Source organism: Schistocerca nitens, chromosome 2, assembly GCF_023898315.1.
Source record: "Schistocerca nitens isolate TAMUIC-IGC-003100 chromosome 2, iqSchNite1.1, whole genome shotgun sequence".
Classification (NCBI taxonomy): domain Eukaryota; kingdom Metazoa; phylum Arthropoda; class Insecta; order Orthoptera; family Acrididae; genus Schistocerca; species Schistocerca nitens.
In genome coordinates, this window is record NC_064615.1 from 831,596,307 (window position 1) to 831,617,132 (window position 20,826).

The following is a 20,826-nucleotide window of genomic DNA, read 5'->3' on the forward strand; positions in this document are numbered from 1 at the left end:
GCAGGGATCGAATGAAGGGTAGAGCCACGGGTCGTAACACATCTGAAATGTAACGTCCACTGTTCAAAGTGCCGTCAATGCGAACAAGAGGTGACCGAGACGTGTAAGCAATGGCACCTCATACCATCACGCCGGGTGATACGCCAGTATGGCGATGACGAATACACGCTTCCAATGTGCGTTCACCGCGATGTCGCCAAACACGGATGCGACCATCATGATGCTGTAAACAGGACCTGGATTCATCCGAAAAAATGACGTTTTGCCATTCCTGCACCCAGGTTCGTCGTTGAGTACACCATCGCAGGCGCTCCTGTCTGTGATGCAGCGTCAAGAGTAACTCCAGCCAATGTCTCCGAGCAGATAGTCCATACTGCTGCAAACGTCGTCGAACTGTTCGTGCAGATGGTTGTTGTCTTTGCAAACGTCCCCATCTGTTGACTCAGGGATCGAGACGTGGCTGCACGATCCGTTACAGCCATGCGGATAAGATGCCTGTCATCTCGACTGCTAGTGATACGAGGCCGTTGGGATCCAGCACGGCGTTCCGTATTACCTTCCTGAACCCACCGATTCCATATTCAACTAACAGTCATTGGATCTCGACCAACGTGAGCAGCAATATTGCGATACGATAAACCGCAATCGCGATAGGCTACAATCCGACCTTTATAAAAGTCGTAAACGTGATGGTACGCATTTCTCCTCCTTACACGATGCATCACAACAATGTTTCACCAGGCAACGCCGGTCAACTGCTGTTTGTGTATGAGAAATCGGTTGGAAACTTTCCTCATGTCAGCACGTTGTAGGTGTCGCCACCGGCGCCAACCTTGTGTGAATGCTCTGAAAAGCTAATCATTTGCATAATACAGCATCTTCTTCCTGTTGGTTATATTTCGCGTCTGTAGCACGTCATCTTCGTGGTGTAGCAATTTTAGTGGCCAGTAGTGTATATTCGTATATTGTCAAGCCGAAACAACACCAAGTCAAATCGAAAGCAGGGTCGTCAATGAAGCACAACATTTAGAACTGAAAGCACATTTATTACTAACACTGACATATATCCAGGACAGAACTGTACTCTTGGATGCGGAAAGTAGCTATTTATAAAAATGTCGAATGTTCTAGAGTCCTATTATTTATATATACATCGAATACTCCAGAATATGGAAACATTCCAAATATAAATATTTCAGTTATCTTCCGGAAACGATAGATATTACCAATAATTGCTGGTGACCAACAGCGCACTAGCCAACTGTGCTAACCACGATGCCGGACTAAACGTACCATAGCTCGCAACATTGCTCCCTCTTCTGAAGAAACAGGGTCCCACTGCTTCGGAAGTTCTCATTGAAGCCGATTACTGCATCCTGAATCTAGATTTAGTCAGTGGTCTTCTGTACGGCAGTGCTGACTGCTGCTTGCTTTCTGGTCGTGTCGTTACATCCTCATCGCTACGATTAGATTCGAAGGTACCCCCTCCCGTCGAAGCATCTCGATCGTTTATTTTCCTTGAACCTCTTTATTGTCGATCTCTACCTGTGGACTGCAGGAGAGCTTCACACAGAGGATATGGATGATGTCGCTGCGCTTTTGAGTTCTTGATGAAGTTCCAAACAGTTCCCTCAACTTCACACGTGATTCCGACAACTGACAAAGGATACGATATGGCCCAAAGAAGCACTTTAGCAACATTATTCCCACTCTCTGCATGGGAGTAAAAATCTAAAAGTCTCCCAGCTGTATCTCACTGGCTGGTGTTTGGCGTTGTAATACCCCCGGTCTTTCTCCTGGGCGTTGATGTTCATATGTTTAGTCTTGGTGGTGTGTCTCACAGATGAAATGGAAACAGTGTTTCCACTGGCGTTTCATCCTCACTATCACGGGGCAGAAGTAACGGTGTGGAATATGCAGTGTCTTGCTCTGCTGTGTAGTATGTGAATGTCACGGCAGGCAGTATTGGATCCCAGTCTCTCTGTTCGACTTCAACATATATCCGAGAGTGTATTTGCCAAAGTCTTAAGAAAGCTTTCTGTGAGGCCATTTATCTGTGGATAGTACGCAGTTGTCATCCTGTGGGTGATGTTGCAACCAGAAATTATCTCTGATACTCGTCTCGAGTGAAAAACTTCTCCATGACCGGAGATCATCTCAGGGTGCTGCGTGCCTTAAATGTCTTCTATGAGGAACACTGCCATTTCTGGAACTTCGGCAGTCAGCACCGCTTTAGTGACAACGTAGCAGGTGAGGTGGGCAATGCAGCCTATTATCCATCGATTCCCTTTTTCCGAATTCGGGAAGATCACCTACACGTAGACTCCAGTTAGGCGGAAAGGCGCTGCTGCAGACATGATTGGCACAGACGTCTTGGAGGTAACTGCTGAACATGCTCCTGTCACTGGCATCCCATACAGTGACTCACATAGTATCTAAAGGATTGAAAGAGACCAAGTCAGTGATACCCTGATTCGGTCTAGGGTCTTCATGAATCCCATATGATCAGATATTGGAGAGTCTGGAAGCGCTTCAGAATAGCTACCTGTAGATGAGCAGGGATGATGACCAATCATTTCTGTCCCCATTGGATCATAGTTCCTCTTATACGGTGCCCTGTTTATTAATTGTAATCCTCCTGTGATTGTTCCCTTCTTCTTCAAGGCTTATTTAGTTCTCAGTAATGCGTGATCTTGCCTCTTTTCAGCAGCTATGTTATTTAGTGCAGCGATGACAGAGATCTCGTTCATGCCACTGTGTACTGCCAAAGGATTCCTTTAAAGACATTCTTCATCCTTGTGTCTGTGTCTACATTTTTATACCACTGTCACACTGTGTTCCTGAAGCCTCAGTGTCAACCTCAAGAGCCGATCCAATGGATCATTCAAGCCAGCCAGTCAGCATAGAGAATGGCGATTCATCACAACAGTGAAAGGTTTGCCATATAAATACAGCTCGAACTTGTTGATCGCGCTAACAACTCCAAGGTGCCCTTTGTCGGTTGTAGATTAGTTCTTCTCAGATCTAGAGAGTATCCTGAAACATAAGCTATCATCTTTTCAGCATTTTCCTGAATTTGTACAAGAGCTGCCCCTGTCCCAACACTGGTTTGGTTTGAAGTTCTGTCTCAACGTTCTCGTCACACAGTGATAGAAATGGTATAGATGTTAGCACCCCCTTACGGACAACGGAAGTTCTTTCTTTCGTCTCGCTCCAGAAATATTCTCCGTCTCCCTGCAGTAGTTGTTGCAACGGACATGTCATGGTATACAAGTTCTTTATGAATTGCCGCTTGTACGAGCATAAACTGAGAAAACTTCTCACATCAAGAATGTGCCGAGGAATTGCAAAATGTGTGACTTCTCTTATTTTCTGTATTCGCTATTCACTAGGTGCACTAAGATTTGTATTTCTTGGGAGAATAAGAGGCACTTTCTGGGATTCGGGTAGAGCCCAGCAGTTTGAACGCACATCAGTGCCGTTGTCAGTAAGCTTGGGTGTTCTTCAAACTCTTCGAAAAAACGACTGTGTTCGCCAGACGGCAAAGACATGTCGTCCCTTTAAGATGTCGAAACAGGTTGTCCATCATACGTTTGAAGGTGGTTGGATGATTACATAGCCCAAAAGGTATAACTTTAAACTCCTAGCGACTGTCAGTAGTTTTGAAGGCACTCCTTTCTCCATCAGCCTCGTCAACCTTGATTTGCCTGTAGCCTTTCTGTATGAATGTAGTTGAAAAATACTTTTCTCCTTTCAAGCAGTCAAGGACGTCATCAGTGCACTGCAATGCATAAACATTTGTCCCAGTGATTTTGTTCCATCATCGGTAATGGACACAGAAACGCCATGCACTAGCCTTCTTCTTCACAATGACTACCGGAGAGGACCAAGAACTCAAATGGTGTCATCTTGCATCATCTTCTCTACTCCTTCCCGGATTATCTGTCATTCAGCCGGCGACAATCTATAGGAGTGCTGGGTAGTTGGTGAAGATCCTCAGTGTTTATAAGGTGTTTTATCACGGCTACTTAAATGCCATCTGGATCTGGAGGCATCCGCTTATTGATCAAGAATGGTTATTACTCACCGACGGTGTTCCTTGGTCAGGCCAGATCCTATTGTCAGTTCAATAGTAGCTTCCTCCGCTGTGCTGTCTGCAGTGGAAGCGGAGACCGGTTCTTTGTCGACCCTTGCTAGAGTGACTGCTCGTGACAATTAGTGATCCAGTGTTTTCCTTGCCCCCTCCCCCCCCCCTCCCCCCAAATGCTTATGATCCTCGCTGGCGTGTAGACTTCCTTTGCGAGCCTGAATAGCTTTTTGTAATCTAAGGGTGTTTCACAGTTTAATTCTGCATCTCGACTGACGATTCGAACTCGCCTCGTTTATGATGGCAGAAATGGAAACGTCTTCAATGCAAACAAGCGGCCAGAGCAATCTTCGGTAAGCGACCTTATTGCATTGGTGGAATAGCTTTGTTAAACTGGAGCTGTGATCTTCCACACTGTGAAATTCGAATGGCTGTGCTCTGTCATTGATAGTTCTTCTTGACTGGACATATTTTTCGCTGCGACCTTCAGCACAATCACTTTCATATCACAGAAGATAATCTTCTTTAGCTGATGACGAAAAGCATTCGACATTACGGAAAAGAAACAGCCATGTCGACTGGTAACCGAACTGGTTGGCCGTCGATGATGACGGCACTGCGATTTCCTGTATCTTGAAAATAACATCCATGGGGGCCTCACGTCCATAAGTGGACACTTCAGTTTTCCTGATGTTAGCAGTTAAGCAAGCAGCTAGTACTTTTGTACAGCGATGGAGAACGGCTATGTCATGGTAGGGAGCGACGTCGTCCAGGGCATGGGGATGAGCTTTGGTCCTCTGATCGCCTGTAGCCGTCTACTGTTGACTGGTGCGAACAGGGCCGTTGTGATGGTTGACGTCTTGCAGCGTAACAGCTGTCGAATACTCGTCTTCTTTCTCTGTAGTAGTGCAGATGTCTGTTCTTCTGCAGGGAGTTTTGTTTGCTGGAGGGGTTGGTTGTAGCTGCATTGGTTGGATGCTAGGTTGAGATTTGCCGGCGGCGATTGTGTTGGTCGAGTTGATTCTTCATGGCGCATTCGAATGGTGTTGGAGATTGGTGCCAAAGTTGATACACTTCTTGTTCAAAATTCTCTATTACCTCCTAACATAGGAAGTCGACGTTGATGGCACTCGGTCGGATAATTCTGGCGGCCATAAAATCTTCGCGAAGTGAGTTGATAATGGTTTCCTCCAACTGCCATAGGGACCACACTCGGGAGCCGATCATACCTCTTTAGTCAGGCTCTTTTTATGTTGCATTTCCTCGATGTGCCGGCACCACTTGTTAAATTCTTGTACTGTTATGGTATCGTATACTTGAAGAGCATGAAATTTCTCTTCTGTGACTCCTTTAAACAAATGTGAAATTTTGTCACCCTCTGTCATATTCGGATCCAGAATTTGCAAAATTTCAACACATTCTGTATATATGACTGTATCATTTCGCCATCATGTTGGACCCCACTCTTCACTTGTTCTTCTGCTAAGCGGACTTGCTGTCGACGGTCACCAAACGCTTTCTTCAGCTCGGCCTGTAATTCGTCCCTTATATTTAGCTTTCTATGTTGTTCTCGAACTACTGCTGGACTGTGCTATCCAAGTATACATACCATGTTATCCCATCTGTTGTCTTTGGCGATTCTGTGGAATCTTTTGAGCCATTTCGTCGGGTCCTGACCAGTGTCTCTGGAAAACAATGATGGATGCCTGAAGTGCAGCTGACTTACTGCTGCTTCCTAATCCATCTTTTTAAATATACGCATCTTGGGAGCGACGTGCTGTTTGTACTCCGGCCCGTGTTAGTGTAGGCCGATAGCTTTTACATTACCCAATTGGAGCCACGTTGATGGAAATCTCTTGAAGTACCAAAAATGGCACGTCAGAATCTCACTAATCCCGAATCCCAAAGCAGGGTCGTCAATGGCGCACAACAGAACTGAATGCACATTTATTATTGACACCATAAATGAACTGTACTCCTGCAGAGAGAGCGCAGGTATTTATACAAACTCCGAAGATTCCAGAATGCTAGTATTTCTATAGTATCTGCTGCTGCACAACTCCTACACCACAAAGTCAGCACAAGCGGCATTAAAACTGGAAAAATTGATACGTACAACTCAGCACAGATAAGCGCACAATTATTAATCAGTTCATCACAGAAGCATGTAAATGCCGTATTCAGAGTAAACAAAAGGACCGCTCCAACTCGTCATTACCGATTTCATCCAAATTTATGGTGTAAGCAAAGACTGACCAGAAATGAAAGTGTGAGAAGTGGGAGTTCCAGATGACGTAGTGCTTAGAAAAAAATAGCATTTTTGGCGCGGAACGGACCAGGCCTGAGCCATTAGGTTGGCAGATTTTCTAGGCAGAGGTTGACGCAACGGCAAGCGGTAATCCGAAGGTTTTGGGATCGAGTTTCTAGGTAGAATCTACTTCTGTCTTCATTTTTTACATCACTTGCACTAGCAGTAAACCGAAATAATGTTTACTGTGTTTCTTAATAAATTCACCAAAGGGATGGAAAGGAAAGGTAAGGGAAATTTGACTTGCACTACTATATCCAGGACGTGATTGTAACACGTGCACGAGAAATGCGAATATAACATTAGGTACCTTTATTATTTTGCAATTGATGATTTACATGTGTTGGGGAGATATTAATCGTAAAAATAAGGAAAGCAATAATTTTCTCGGCATCTCGCAAACCTTTTAAACGTCACATTTTTAAAATCACATTGTTTATTTAAAGTTTTCATAGAAAAATAAACATGATTCTCATTCATAAAAGGTTCTCTCTCATCGGATAATTTGTAAGTATACCACGCATAACGAAAACCTGTACGCTTTTCCAATCCCTTCTTGGAAATTTATCTGCAATCCTAAATTTTCCTTTACTTTTCTTTTTCACGCCTTTATTGGAACTTTAATAAATACAATATATTGAGTATTAGTTCGTCGTATATGAGGTGCAAGTAACGTAAATAATGAAAATAAAAAAGGGACTCGACCCCAAGGCCCTGGACTGTTTCCGCAGCACCGAACGCTGGTTGGAAACTACGCTAACGTAAAGGGCTCAGGCCTCTCCCGATCTGCGCCAAAAAGGCTATTTTTTCTAAAGGCTTGGCCATCTGTCGCTCCCACTTCTGTCTCTTTCAGTTCTGCTCAAGCCCTGCAGAAACCACAAAATTTGAACGAAGTCAGCGATGACGAGTAGGCTGCTAGCGGCTGATCTCGCTTCAGCTACTGGAGCACTACAACAATAACATATTTTGAATCGTGCCATGTTTTTCCCAGGTCTCGCACTAAACTGGCGAAGCACCCTTTTCGTGGCCGTTTCACGCAACGTTTCACTTTGCATAAAATGGAAGGTCTAGACAGCCGTTTCGCGAAACAGCCTCGCTCAGTTGTCTCGTGGTACAGTTGTGTGAAGCTGTCTCGTGAAACCAGTCTCGTGTAGTGTAAACACACGTTTAGAGTGCGTTGTCATGAAAGTGTTGTGGCACACAGAAATGAGTATGCGTATGAAACTAAAGCGACTGGAGGGCATGGGACTGCACTGCCGGCGGAAGCACAATTGAGGCAGTGCCTACCAGGCGCTATGGAAGTAAACAATTAATTTTTGTATGAAATATTCTCGGACTTCTTGCCGCTCATTCGGGGTAAAACCTCGAGCTTTCGACTATTACTACCATTGCCTTCGTCGGGAGCAGCTGACTGTTTTGATTGCTACTGTACTGGGTTTATATAGCCTATGGAGGACTTCTGATTGGTCGGCAATTAAATCATGCTGCCATAGGTGGCGTTAACTTCTGCCCTGATGGCACCATCGCTAACGTATGCGCGTATGCATTGTGCCGAATTTCTCTCCTGTTGTCTACGTCAAGAGTTCGCTTCTAACAAGGGAACCTCCCCATCGCACCCCCCTCAGATTTAGCTATAACTTGGCACAGTGGATAGGCCTTGATAAACTGAACACAGATCGATTGAGGGAAAACACATCTGATATATTCTATACGACACTGGTGACGGCATGTGCGTCACATGACAGGAATATGTTGTCGACCCACCTAACTTGTACATTTGGCGAATGGGTAAAAAGATTCTTCTACCTTGCCCGCTTTAGGTTTTTCTTGTGGATGTGATAATCACTCCCAAAAAAGTGATGAAAACATAAGAGTTTGTCACATAAACTGAAAATAAAAAATTAAAGTTTTCACCCGCTGGAAGATTTGAACCAAGGACCTTTCGCTCCGCAGCTGCTCACGTTACCACGAGACCACGGCGCTCCTGCGGTCCCAGTGTCCTTGATGTTGCTTATCTTCCCATGAACTACTCATTTTGTATATTTTGCTTATTTTTTCACAGTTCCACACAACTTCTTCATGTTTTCTCAATTGATCTGTGTTCAGTTTTTCAAGGCCTATCCACTGTGCCAACTTGTAACTAAATCTAAGGGGGGTGCGATGGGGAGGTTCCCTTGTAAGCACCACTAAGATTATAGTCGGTGTTCCAGTTGAAGCTGTTCTCGTACATTCCTTTTTCTCCCGCGCTTTAATGACAGAATTCCAGTACATAGAAGCAAGAGACAAAATTTTTCACCAAGCAGTTTTTTGTGTTTATTTGTTAGCCTATGCTCAGCACCTGCAGATTTCTCAGGTGCCTCGTTTTTAATGTGTCTTTGATACTCTGGACAGACATCGGCAACAGTACGGATTAACTGATCAATGTAGTTGCTTCAGCACACACAAGGGATATAACAAATCCCAGAGATCCTGAGGCCGAGACTGTCCTTTACTGGGACATTTAATCTTCTTAGGAGGTCGGTTCAAATGGCTCTGAGCACTATGGGATTTAACATCTGAGGTCATCAGTCAGCTGGGCGGATTCGATCTGGGGTCGCAGCAACGGCCCCAATCTCAAAAACGATGAACTAACAAGCGCTGCTGTCCGTTCAGTATTTTCACCTTTCCGATATTATTAATGAAAAAAAATTCTTGAGATGGCAGACCGACACAAATATCGCAGTATCATTGTACATTATATGTTGGTGGTGAATCGCACCAATGCTAGGCACTTACTGATCTGTTCTGTTCCCAAATGGAAAGAACCTTTGCTCGCTTGCGTGGTCTTGTGGTTCATACTAAGGCTAGACAACAGAAAAAGAAGGGAAATCATGCTTTACCGTCCCGTCGACAACTATGTCGAGCTCAAACTCTACCGTGTCCTCATCAGAGAATTATGCTGCCATTTTCCTCATGCAATTTATGGAAACCAAACAACAGGAAACCTAATCTAGATCCATCTAGGGGCAATGTAAGAAGATGTTAAGAAAATATTAGTAACAGAGTTTTTTTATGGAACTCACAGCCGAAAATCAAACATGGTTCATTTGCAATACTTAGCTACAGCTTCCAGCTGCTTCTCTACACAGTCGCCGCTTCGACTTCGATATTTGTTGTAGCGTGGTACCAACTTTCCAATACCCTCGTCATCAGTTCGTTGTCTGTGGTTAAATGTTGCCCTCCTGTCCAGCGATTAATATGAGCAAACAGAGGAACATCAGAGGGAGCCAAGTCCCGGTTTGGAATTGTGAAACTGCCGTAGGCTAGAGTAGACTATCATGAGTAGGCGTAGACTGCGGTTGGTCAGTTAAGTTCATAACCGCATCACCTGTACGTTAAGTATGTTGCATACCTATCGGGTGTCGCCTTATTTCAATCGTGGTGGTGGTGGTGGTTGTTAGTGTTTTACGTCCCGTCGACAACGAGGTCATTAGAGACGGAGCGCAAGCTCGGGTTAGGGAAGGATTGAGAAGGAAATCGGCCGTGCCCTTTCAAAGGAACCATCCCGGCATTTGCCTGAAACGATTTAGGGAAATCACGGAAAACCTAAATCAGGATGGCCGGAGACGGGATTGAACCGTCGTCCTCCCGAATGCGAGTCCAGTGTGCTAACCACTGCGCCACCTCGCTCGGTTATTACAATCGTGTTGTTTGCGTATGCATCTCTTACTAGATTCCCCTAGAAACATGAAGCGGTGAACCATCTAGAAACTAAGTGAGAATATGGAAAAGGCTCTGTAACATAGTCATCCTCCTGTCTGTTAATTAAAAATAATCAGTATTTACAGCAAAATTGAATCTGTGAATGTTTAATTCCCGATTTATACGAAAATAGTCGATTTGTAACATGAAAAAGAGAGATGACGTAGCAAAAATTTTTTAAAAATACATATTTACCTTATAGCGGTAGGAAACGCAATTTTCTAGAAACAAAGTATAATTTAAAAAAATGCAAAGCAAAAACATTCCAAACATCGCTTCAACACTTCGTCGAGCTTATATGCAACATGTTTCTGTTACTCATAAACAACTTTTACACTTACCTGCTATAACAGGAAATTCCTCCATTTGATCAAGATGAAGAACGCTCTGTTGTGAACAAAATAACAACAATAATTACATGGCAAAATCTTGAGGTTGAAAAAATCAGCCAAACAGTTATAAAACAAAGGTTTATTAGCCGTTGACCTAGGTTTCGATATTTCTAAAAATATCTTCTACAGAAGGATTGTGCCTTCTTACATCACATGATGGTAAATTAGATTAGCTGAAGCAGAGCGGATCTTGTCATATATGAAACTGACAAAACAAGAATCATCCCAAGCCATTCATTCTGAAGACCGCTAAATGTAATGTGGATGCTAACTAAAGCCTACCGAGCGAGGTGGCGCAGTGGTTAGCACACTGGACTCGCATTCGGGAGGACGACGGTTCAATCCCGTCTCCGGCCATCCTGATTTAGGTTTTCCGTGATTTCCCTAAATCGTTTCAGGCAAATGCCGAGATGGTTCCTTTGAAAGGGCACGGCCGATTTCCTTCCCAATCCTTCCCTAACCCGAGCTAGCGCTCCGTCTCTAATGACCTCGTTGTCGACGGGACGTTAAACACTAACAACCACCACCACCACCACTAACTAAAGCCATGGCTTGGGATAGTTCTTGTTTTGTCAATTCTATATATGACAAGAACCGCTCGGCTTCAACTAATCTAATGTACAGTACATCATGTGATGTTACAAGACCAACTCCTTCCGAAGAAGATATATTTAGAAACATCGAAACCTATGTCAAAGGCTAATACATCTTTGTTTTGCAGCTGGTTTGTTGAGTTTTTCAACCTTTTCATAATTACATGGATTTTTTATGTGTGTGCACAAACAAACGAACGAGAAAGCGAAGAGAGGTCGTCGCTCTCAGTTTCTCACTCATTCATTTATGTTTCTTTGCCTACCGATCCTACCAGTACTTCTTGCAAAGTACCATTTACTACATCATTTATGTACTGTATCAAAACTACCGAAGCGTAGTTTAGGTACAATGCAACTTAATCCGGGTTGGGTGGTAAGTGACAAAATTCCTCTTCGCTTATTCTGAATTTCCCTTCGTAGACGTTGAAGAATCACATTGCAGTGATGGTCGTGCCACGTTCTATGAATTCCACCAATCCCCAGAACACAGTAGCATACTCTTTCGGATGGAGAAAGTTCGCTCGCACTTCTTTGGTTTACTCGGGGAATGAGACTGCACCCACTGTTTGGATTGCTCTTTTGTTTCTTCATTTCCGTGCCGCGTCCCCTATAATGGGTTTGTTCAAAAACTCTTTTGCTTCACCGAAGGTGGCGCCCATTCGTCGTATTTTGCGATGATCGGACAGCACCTTAGAAACATATGTCTCACAGTGTTTGCGGTGCTGAGTATCTCGCTTAAGAAGGAATAAAGAGCTGACCCTGAAATTTCGGAAAACGAATCATTCAACAGAGAAATTGTGAACTGATTTTCTCGAATCGCCTGATGCACTCGCTAAACAAGATCATTGGTGACACATACTTCCCTCCCTGACAGCCTGCATCATGAATATCAGTACGTCCTCCTTCAAAGTTGTTGCACCATTGCCGCACTTCGCTGTCACTCATGAAAGTTTCAGCGTATACTACTCATTTGTCGATAAGTTTCGGCTGTATTGCACCCCTCAGCATGGAAAAATCGAATGACAGCACGCACTTCGCTCTTGGCGGGAGACTCTACTCTTCTTCCACCTGCTGACTACTCTCTCGAAACTGACAAGTGCAACGTGACTTGATCGACAGGGATAGTGGAGACACTGCGCAACACAGATGTGCAAAGCTTCATCGGATTTTCATTGTGGTTTTACTTTCGCGACCGATCGGAATTTGAAGAAAGATAGCTCTCGTAATAATGTCAATGTGAAACGTAGCCACGAATGGCAGCGTCAGAATGAACAACTGTTTGTTTCAGTTCTAAGTGAGACGTACGTACTGGCTAGCGATGGTAAAATGTAATTTCAGGTAAGACACAGCCGCCGAAGAACTGGAAATACTCTCCTAATGATAGCCAACTGGGGTTCCCTCTGCCCCACTCCCAGGCTGCTGGTACTGGCACGTTTGTCTGAAAAAACGAAAGCCCGCCCTCTCGTATGAGTTGTAAACGAAAATTTTAAAAAAATGTTATAAATTACAAAATTGCACCTCCTGAGGGACTACCCGTCTCGTCAGCTCCGTGACACCACAGGGATCACGCTCCTGTGGGATCGCTACTGCCATATCGCCCGCCTTTTTTTTTTTTTTTTTTTTTTTTGCGAAGGCGCAGCAGTCTACCAGTAGGCTCACACGGGTCCTGGGCCATCAAATGCATCACTGGCTGACCACTCGTTGGCCTGACTTGCTGTAGTAATGAAACCCCTCCACAGCAACCAGAGGATGACCTACTTCCACATGCCAAACCACAAGTCAGATTGCGCTGTCTCCCGTCAGTCTCCCAACCAACCGAGTTTCTTTAGAATAGCATTGGCTTGCTTGGCCTGCACCCTGCCCACCCCCCTCACCTCTCCTCCCGAATTCAGGAACTCAGGAAGAGCTCGCTCCCATCAGCGTCGTCAGCACTCCAGGCAGCCGATATCGGAAATTCACAGTTCACGGTTCTCTGTGCTTAACGCCGACCCTAGGGACAGTCGGTGCATAGGAGTTTCAGACGGTGCTGACATTGGTTCGCTAACACGTCTGCAACGAAGTCGCACCTGATCTACACTCACGCTCATAAATTAAGGATAATGCTGATACATGGTGAAACAAAGCTCTGGTGGGCGGTTTGCGGGTTTAAATCACCTAGGGGTATGACCATGCAGTGCATCTGACCTGCGGTCGTCGCACGGTGGCGCTGGCAGGAGCGCTCATATGCAGAGGTGTTTTGGTGCATGTCAGAGTACGGTGCAGCGAGTAAGTGTGCAGACGTTTCCAGACGTGCTAATGGTGACTGTGTGTTGAAAAAGGCTCAAAGAACACATATTGATGACCTTATGAGGGATAGAATACTAGGGCGACTGCAGGCTGGTCCAACACAGCAGGTGTTAGCACAGGCCCTCCGTGTGCCACAAAGTATGATCGCAAGATTATGGCAACGATTCCAGCAGACAGGAAACGTGTCCAGGCGCTACAGTACGGGGCATCCACAGTGTACAACACCACAAGTATACCACAGTATACCACCTTCAGTGCCCACAGACGGCCACTGAGTACTGCAGGTAGCCTTGCTCGGGACCTTACTGCTGCCACTGAAACAGTTGTATCCAGACACACAGTCTACAGACGACTGAACACACATGGTTTATTCGGCCGGAGACCAGCAAGGTGCATTCCACTGACCCCTGTTCACAAAAGAGCCCGTAAAGCCTGGTGTCAAGAACACAGTACTTGATCCTTGGAACAGTGGTCCCAGGTTATGTTCACGGACGAGTCCAGATATAGCCTGAAGAGTGATTCTCGCCGGGTTTTCAACTGGCGTGAACCAGGAACCAGATACCAACTCCTTAATGTCCTTGAAAGGGACCTGTATGGATGTCGTGCTTTGATGGTGAGGGGTGGGATTATGATTGGAGCATGTACACCCCTGCATGTCTTTGACAGAGGAACTGTAACAGGTCAGGTGTATCGGGACGTCATTTTGCACCAGTATGTCCGCCATTTCAGGGGTGCAGTGGGTCCCACCTCCTCCTGATAGATGATAACTTACGGCCCCACCGAACTGCCATTATGGAGGAGTACCTTGAAACAGAAGATACCAGACAAATGGAGTGGCCTGCCTGTTCTCCAGGCCTAAACCCGATCGAGCACGTCTGGGATGCTCTCGGTCGACGTATCGCTGCACGTCTTCAAACCCCTACGACACTTCAGGAGCTCCGACAGGCACTGGTGCAAGAATGGGAGGCTATACCGGAGCAGCTGCTCGACCACCTGATCCAGAGTATGCCAACCCGTTGTGCAGCCTGTGTATGTGTGCATGGTGATCATATCCCATATGATGCCGGGGTACATGCGTAGGAAACAGTGGCGTTTTGTAGCACATATGTTTAGGGACGGTTTTCTCAACTTATCACCAACACCGTGGACTTACAGATGTGTGTTGTTTGTGTTCCTTATGTGCCTGTGCTATAGCGCCAGTTTTGTGTAGTGCCTCGTTGTGTGGCACCACATTCTACAATTATCCTTAATTTATGAGCATGAGTGTAATATTCTGGACGAACATATTTTGAAAAGTAATTCTTTTATTGTAAGCAGAGTGTCTATAGACGTGAAAGTACGTGCTAATTTGAAATTCAAAGCCTCTCGCAGGTAGCTCACTATCAATTGCGCCATTCGGGCATACCTTAAAAATCGACTTAAGTTTCACCTATTGACGTGATCATCCTTTTTTGTTAAAAAATAGACAGCGGAGAACGATCTCAAAGCTAATATAACTGCGTAGGCGTTCACGGCCAGAGTCAGTTGACATAAAGTTGTCTAAGTACCGTGCCGCATCATAATGTAAAAAAATCTATACAGGGGAACCAAAGTTTCAGCAACGGTTACTGTGGCCTTCTTCTTCAAAGCTATTCAAAAACTGTGAAATCGGTGTCAACCTAAGATACGTTATTTACAGGCCTCTGGATCTCATGTAGGCCTGCATATACACTATCCAATCAAAAGTATCTGGACACATGATATGGATTCCAGTATGTGATACGTCCACCCTTCCCCTTCATGACGGCTTGAACGCTGCTGGGGACACTTTCAGTGAGGTAGGTGAATCTCTGTGTGGAATGACAGCCGAAACCAGAGAAGGTGGTGACGGACGCTGACGTTTCGAGCGGTGTTCTGATACATCCCAGAGGTGTTCCATCGAGTTTAGGTCCGGACTCTGCGCAAGCCAGTCTATTTCACAAATGCCATTCCCCATAAAGCATTGCCTCACAAGGTACCTCTTTTCTGAGAGGGTGCGTTACCATGTTGACACAAACATTGTCTCCGAATTTTTCCTCTATTGTACGCAGCACACAATGTTGTAAAATGTGTTCATATCCTACCGCGCTACCATTTTCTTAAGAACCATAAGGAGACCATACCATAACCACGAAAAATACACCCATACTGTAACCCAACTTCCTCTGAGCCTCAATTTGGCACTGGACACGATGACAGATAACGTTTTACAGGTATTCGACAAATCGAAACCATTCTGTCGGATTGCTACTGGGTGTAGCGGGGTTCATCATAGCGAATCACTGGTTTCTAGTCATACACTGTCCAGTGGCCCCGCTCTTTACAACACCTTAAGCGTCGCTTGTCATTGACTACAGAAATATGTGGGTTAGGAGGAGCTGGTCGACCAGTATTCCCCATTCTTGTTAACTCCCTACACTCTGTCACTATGCCAGCTGTACTGCTAGTAGCATTTCGGCACCTACGAGCTTTCCCCAGATTTAATGCAATTTTTTTTCAATTGCCCTCTGCAATTCTCTACAGTCCCTGGCAGCCAGTACATGATGTCTGCCTGGTCTGGGTTAAGCTGTAGCTGCCGGCCGCTGTGGCCGAGTGGTTCTAGGCGCTTCAGTCTGGAGCCCCCGACCGCTACGGTCGCAGGTTCGAATCCTGCCTCGGGAATGGATGTGTGTGATGTCCTTAGGTTAGTTAGGTTTAAGTAGTTCTAAGTCTAGGGGACTGATGACCTCAGATGTTAAGTCCCATAGTGCTCAGAGCCATTTTGAGCCAAGGGGGAAACCAGATGGCTCTATGGTTGGCCCGCTAGATGACGCTGCCATAGGTCAAAGGGATATCAACTGCGTTTTTTTTAATAGGAACACCCATTTTTATTACATATTTGTGTAGTACGTAAAGAAATATGAATATTTTAGTTGGACCACTTTTTTCAGTTTGTCATAGATGGCGCTGTAATGGTCACAAACATAAGTACGTGGTATCACGTAACATTCCGCCAGTGCAGACGGTACTTGCTTCGTGATACATTACCCGTGTTAATATGGACCGTTTACCAATTACGGAAAAGGTCGATATCGTGTTGATGTATGGCTATTGAGATCAAAATGCCCAACGGGCGTGTGATATGTATGCTGCTCGGTATCCTGGACGACATCATCCAAGGGTCCGGACCGTTCACCGGATAGTTACGTTATTTAAGGAAACAGGAAGTGTTCAGCCACATGTGAAGAGACAACCACGACCTGTAACAAATGATGATGGCAAGTAGGTGTTTTCGCTGTTGTCGCGGCTAATCCGCACATCAGTAGCAGATAAATTGAGCGAGAATTGGGAATCGCTGTTGAGAATGCTACATCAACATCGATTGCACCCGTACCACATTTCTATGAACCAGGAATTGCATTGCGACGACTTTGAACGTCGTGTACAGTTCTGCCACTGGGCACAAGAGAAATTACGGGACGATGACAGATTTTCTGCACGCGTTCTATTCAGCGACGAAGCGTCATTCACCAACAGCGGTAACGTAAACCGGCATAATATGCACTATTGGGCAACGGAAAATCCACGATGGTTGCGAAAAGTGGAACATCAGCGACCTTGGCGGGTTAATGTATGGTGCGGCATTATGGGTGGAAGGATAATTGGCCCCCATTTCATCGATGGCAATCTAAATGGTGCAATGTACGCTGATTTCCTACGTAATGTTCTACCGATGTTACTACAAGATTCTTTCACTGCATGACAGAATGGCGATGTACTTCCAACATGATGGATGTCTGACACATAGCTCGCGTGCGGTTGAAGCGGTATTGAATAGTTTATTTCATGACAGGTGGATTGGTCGTCAAAGCACCACACCGTGGCCCGCGCGTTCACCGGATCTGACGTCACCGGATTTCTTTCTGTGGGGAAAGTTGAAGGATATTTGCTATCGTGATCCACCGACAACGCCCGACAACATGTGTCGGCGCATTGTCAATGCATGTGCGAACATTACGGAAGGCGAACTACGCGCTGTTGAGAGGAATGTCGTTACATGTATTGCCAAATGCATTGAGGTTGACGGACATCATTTTGAGCATTTATTGCATTAATGTGGTATTTACAGGTAATCACGCTGTAACAGCATGCGTTTTCAGAAATGATAAGTTCACAAAGGTACATGTATCACATTGGAACAACCGAAATAAAATGTTCAAACGTACCTACGTTCTGTATTTTAATTTAAAAAACCTACCTGTTACCAACTGTTCGTCTATAATTGCGAGCCATGTGTTTGTGACTATTACTGCGCCATCTATCACAAAGCGAAAAAAGAGGTCCAACTAAAACATTTATATTTCTTTACGTACTACACGAATATGTAATTAAAAATGTGGGTTCTTATTTTTAAAAAAAAACGCAGTTGATATCCGTTTGACCTATGGCAGCGCCATCTAGCGGGCCAACGCGGTCCAACCATAGCGCCATCTGGTTTCCCCCTTCAAGCTGGACAAGTTTCGTTCTTTGTAGTTTTTTCGTTTGACGTTTATTTCGTGAGATATTTGGCCCGGTCACGATCAATGGACCACCATATATATATAACGCTGTAGCTGCCGGCCGCTGTTGCCGAGCAGTTCTAGGCGCTTCAGTCTGGAACCGCATGACCGCTACGATCGCAGGTTCGAATCCTGCCTCGGGCATGGATGTGTGTCATGTCCTTAGGTTAGTTATGTTTAAGTAGTTCTAAGTCTAGGGAACTGATGACCACAGATGTTAAGTCCCATAGCGCTCAGAGCCATTTGAACCATTTGGCAATCACATCACTAACAGTCGACTTGGGCAGGTTTAGAAGGGATGAAGTGTCCGCGATGGATTTGTTACTCAGGTGAAATCCAATGATTGGTCCACGTTTGAAGTCATCGAGCTGTCCTGAAGACCCATTCTGCTATTACTGCTTCTCTACTGACAACACATCGCCATCCCGCCTCCTTTCATACTGATGCGTCCGCCTCTCGTGACTTCCAATGGCCAATTCTGCATTACATAAAGATGTCGTGTTGTTTTTGATCAGACAGTGTATGCTACATGGTGTTTCACACAATCTATTCCTGCAAAATCTGTGTTTAATTTATAAAGAAGAGCTGTTAGGTCTTCAGAAACATACAGTGGGTATTTCCAAGCCAGAGTTTCCGTTGACAGGAAGTAACTGAATATTAAACGCATTTTTCTCTTGATCTGTTTGTACACATCCAAAAATCGAAGTTATCCTGCTGTTTTTGATTGAGAAGTATATCATGTTCAAGAGATATCAACAATACTGAGACAAGTATTTTTGCAGCACACTTAAATACCATTTGGACTGCTGGACATTTCTCGTTAATTGACGATGAATAACGATACGAACTTGAAACGTGAAGCACTCAAGACGAAATTACAATAATCAGTTATAAAGTAAGTCATTTATTAGTTGCCACAGCAACAGAAAAGGCCGATGCAAAAACAGAATTTAAAATTTCGCCTAATAAAAAATTAGCTGACTCTGCTTCCTACGTAACGAAGATACGTAATACATGATTTTGTAACAGTCTTGTCTGATATTGAGTTTCAGATATGACTTATCACATACCGCTTCTATCAGGAACGGTTGCTGATAGACGGAACGTGATATGTGTCTCGTATTTTAACGATAAGATTAAAGCTTTGTGTATCGAACAAACGTCGCTTGGTTCAGGTGTTTAGTATCGAGTTAGGCGCGATTTGTTTGTGGTGGAATAAGAAAACATTATAGATATCTCTCATTTTACTATCATCCCTCTCTGCACTTAGGTAAGTAATAAAGTTTGCTAATGTCGACAATGAAATCTAAAGTGATTGCGTAATATATCTTGAGTTTACTTTTGTTTCTGTATGCCTGTACTTGAAAATATTGGCAAGATCTGTAAATAAGCTCCCTTAACACTTTCTAATTTCACTAAACTGTACCGTCTTTTAAAATTCGTTTTTAAATAGCTTACTACTTAGTTTTCACAATTCCTGTTCGTATTATTTTTTAGAGTGATCTAGAGGCATCCCATGCAATTTTGTTTATTCTCTTCAGAGTATGAAACACTCTATCTTCCATAAATCAAAGATAAGAAACAAAAAATGGCAATAACTCAAAACGTCACGCATTGGACATCAGATGAAGGGTAGAATAAACTAAATAAAATAAGTTTAGGAGTATAACATACACCGTCCGTCCATGATTTTAACCTGTCGTATATCTGACGTCAGTGCAGTAACTACGGTGGGAGCCTGAACTAACAACAGTAAACAACAGATGAGCATGCTGCCATTCAGTTGTTGAGCAGGCAGTGTTAAGTAGTCGACATGCGGCAGTAGGTTGCCCACGCTGTTGTGTCACAAATCGCAATAGAGCAACATATTTGAATCAAGTGTTCAAGACACTCTCCATAGCGTTTTGAAGAAGAGGAAAGCGGCTGCAAATATTGTATCGAACACCTTCCCTCCCGAAGACAAACAATGGCACGCGGACGCCTCCCGCTACTTGACTGAAATGCAAAGTAGAAATGCAAAGCAGAAATTCAGATGAAGGCTCACCGCTTTGACGACATAACCGACATTCAAACCAATGTGACACGACAGTTGAACAACATACCAAAAGAAGGAATACACTTGTTGTATCTGGGATTCACAGTCATAAAAAAATTTTTGAAGGACATCATCTTTATGCCAGTGACTGTTATAAGTTTTTATTACAGTACTGCAATTTCGGCCTTAGGCCATATTAAGTGCTGATATTATAGCTTTAAGCCACGTCAACGTAATATGTCAGCTTACATTACGTTGACATTGCTTAAAGCCATAATATCAGCACTTTATAATGGCCCAAGACCGAAATTGCAATAGTGTAATAAAAATTTATAACAGTCACTGGCATAAAGATGATGTACTTCGTACCAAAAGAAGGAGTTTCTGATAGTTTCTGAGTGTTGTACTCAAGTGAGGGGAAAACTATGTAGAACACCTGAAGCATTAAACCACCACCTTATCTCTGTTTTTTATTAATCCAGACTCGAAACTTTTTGGCTTGACGGGATACGGTATACGTAATGGTTAAACAAAAATTAGATGACTTATAATGTTATGTATCGAATTTATCTGAAAATTTGCCCGCTGCATCCAACAGTTCGACTCCACTTGCAGAAACTCCGACTTAGTGTACATGTCTGTACCCCAGGTGTGCACAGCGTGGTCAGTTTTAGTTCAGCGGTCCATTTTCGTTTTATAGCTAGTTCATCTTATTTTAGCACTCGAAAATAGTAGAGTAAAATTCGTTCTGTGTCACTTTTGATATCAAATTGGTACGAGAATTAATTAAATTGTCACACATCATTGATTTATGATCTTGACCTGTTT

General features: G+C 44.2%; 1 protein-coding gene across 4 annotated transcripts in view; it reads left to right on the forward strand.

Annotated features, from left to right (window-relative positions):
- LOC126237097 (cytochrome P450 6k1-like) overlaps positions 1-20,826 on the forward strand; it is a 140,439-nt gene that overhangs the window by 19,680 nt on the left and 99,933 nt on the right. The window contains exon 1 of one of the 4 annotated variants that reach the window (XM_049946902.1): positions 19,116-19,233. The exons of the other annotated variants lie outside the window; for them this stretch is intronic. The gene's annotated coding sequence lies outside the window, so the exon portion shown is untranslated. Of the gene's footprint in view, positions 1-19,115; positions 19,234-20,826 lie in introns of those variants that run through there. 4 annotated transcript variants of the gene reach the window in all.